We start from the raw sequence: 2716 nt of genomic DNA, 5'->3' as shown, positions 1-2716 counted from the left end.
AATGGAAAATGAGGAGAAAAGAAACAAATGGGACGACGTCAAATTAAAACCTCCTGCAGAGGAGAAGCAGCCAACAAATACAACAACAACAACAACAAAACAAGGAAGTCCACTGCCTGGGAGAAGATATTTGCCAATGTTATATCCGATAAGGACCTATTCTCCAAAATTCATACTGAACTCATCCAATTAAACAAAAGGATGATCAACATTCCAATAAAAAAATGGACATAGGACTAAGACACTTTTTGAAAGTGGACATTCAGAAAGCCAAGAGACACATGAAAACATGCTCAAAACCATTAATCATCCAAGAGATGCAAATCAAAAGGACAATGAGATACCATCTCACACTGGTCAGAATGGCTATCATCAGCAATTCAACAAATAACAATTGCTGCTGAGGATGGGGTATAAAAGGAATCCTCTTGCATTACTGGTGGGAATGCAGACTGATATAGCAACTATGCAGTACAGTATGGAGTTTCCTCAAAAAATTTTAAAAATGTAGCGCCCATTTGAACCAGTATCCCCACTACTAGGAACATATCCCAAGAATTGACAAACACCAATTGGAAAGGGCTTGCGCACCCACATATTTGGAGCAGCACAATATACAATACCTAAGATTTTGAAGAAGCCTAAGTGCCCACCAGCAGATAAATGGATTAAAATCGGTGGGATATATACACATAGGAACAATACACTGCTGTAAAAAATATAGAACTTTTACCATTCCCAAAACCATGGAAGGAAGTGATGAGCAACTCTATGTAATCTTCTAAACAATAAAGAATTTTTTAAAAATGTGTTCCCAGAATTGTACCTTTTAAATACAGTAATTTGATTAACAGGCATACATAAATTCACCAGTCTCCCAAAAACTTCATGGTGGTTGATCTTTTAGCTAAATCAACATGGCATGTGTAAACATAACAAAGGTCACTGTAATTGCTCCACATAAAACTCTTTGGATGTCTGTAACTATTTTTGTAAACGAATCCGAAGTCACATATTCCCCCAAGATGTCTGGCACTGATGGGTAGCGACACAAACTAAACAGCCACTGGACACAGGTCCCACCTTAAGGAATCACTTGAGCTTTCTGGGTCAAAAATGTTTTCCACAGATTTATACACCACGTCCTCCGTCCCGACATTTGAGATTCATCAAACGTCCCTTGACTCCCTTAATTTTATGAATAGAAACACTATCTCCTACCAATACAACTTCTAAAAATAATTGCCCCCTATAGTTTTCCTCTTATCTTTTTTTGTGCATGATTGTACATATTTACATTAACTTTCATGTTTGTTATTTTTACCATAGAAACTAAGTGCCCAACAAGTGGGGATTTTGTCTTATTCAGAATCATTGTGTAGGCTACAAAACATCACTTGAAAGAAGACACTTAGGAATAATATCTACACAAACTACATTTTCTTCTGCTTAGAAACTAGGGAAACAACATCAACCATTCTTCATAAATCAAATAAATGGACTTCTGAACTCAAGAAAAATCTTGAGACAAATCCAACTCTTGGCTGTTGACAAACCCTAAAAGATAAAGGTAAAGTAAAAGGGCCAATATGTACTGACCCCCTTCAATGTATCATAAAACAGGCTCAACAAATAAAGGATAGGGATATAAGTGTGTTATGCACTAAAAGTCCTTGAAGATCAACAACTTAATATATGGCACAATGAGTATACACACAAATTCACTTAAATATAAGATCAAACGTGTAGCCAAAGCACAAACCTGGTTATTAATGTAGAAATCTCCATATGTTACCTTGTCCCAGGTGGGAGTGATTCTTAAGGAATCCAAAAGAACGTAGCTTAAAATAATGGTATGACATGTTGGAAATATCTGAAAATATAACAGAACTAAAGAAAATATGTAACCCAAACGATGCCCAAATGGTGTGACTTTCAGGATAATATTAAGGAATACATGTGCAACAAGCACCGACAACTTTAAAGGATATGGGACACACTTACATTGGCTAGACTTTAAGATTAAAGAGAAATAAGACTATTTCCTTCACTAGTTCATTAAAGACTCAATGAAAGGATGTCTTATCCACTACTCTAAAATAATTCAGGATATATATATTTTACAAAAGTCAGTCTTGTTGCACAATTCAAAAATAATTAACCAGAGAAAAGTTAGTTAGGGGCGGGAAGGTCAATTAGTTATGACACATCCAATGTCCTAACTCACATCAGTTCCTGTCTTCAAGAATTAAATACTTAGCACACCTGCTGTGTCTCTATGATGGCTAACCATCCAATTGTGAGCCTGGAGGTCACTGTCCTATTCCTGGTCAAAGAACAAGCCCAAGTCCCTTGCACAATCCCCAGTGGGGGACAAGGAGGTGGCAGCCGATCAGTGGTTCTCTCTCATCATTCATGTTTTTGTTTCTCTCTCCCTCTCCCTTGCTCTATGAAATCAATACAAATACTTTTTCAAAAAGGTATACCAACTTGAGGGTAAAGGGACTCCACATACCATATTTTCAAGACCTTTTGTAATGCTATGGAAATGTTTGCATCAATTGTATTAGCTTTTTACCAACAGTGACCTGATTTCTGCTGACATTATATGTCTCGGGTGGGCAGGATGTTCTAAATTACAAAGTGCTTTCATGGCTTAAAGCATGATTCCATTTGTATTCAAGTCCTAAAGTAACTAAGCTTAATGTACTATTTT

The sequence above is a fragment of the Myotis davidii genome, unplaced genomic scaffold, assembly GCF_000327345.1.
Source record: "Myotis davidii unplaced genomic scaffold, ASM32734v1 scaffold7665, whole genome shotgun sequence".
NCBI lineage: Eukaryota > Metazoa > Chordata > Mammalia > Chiroptera > Vespertilionidae > Myotis > Myotis davidii.
This window is presented reverse-complemented; position numbering follows the sequence as displayed.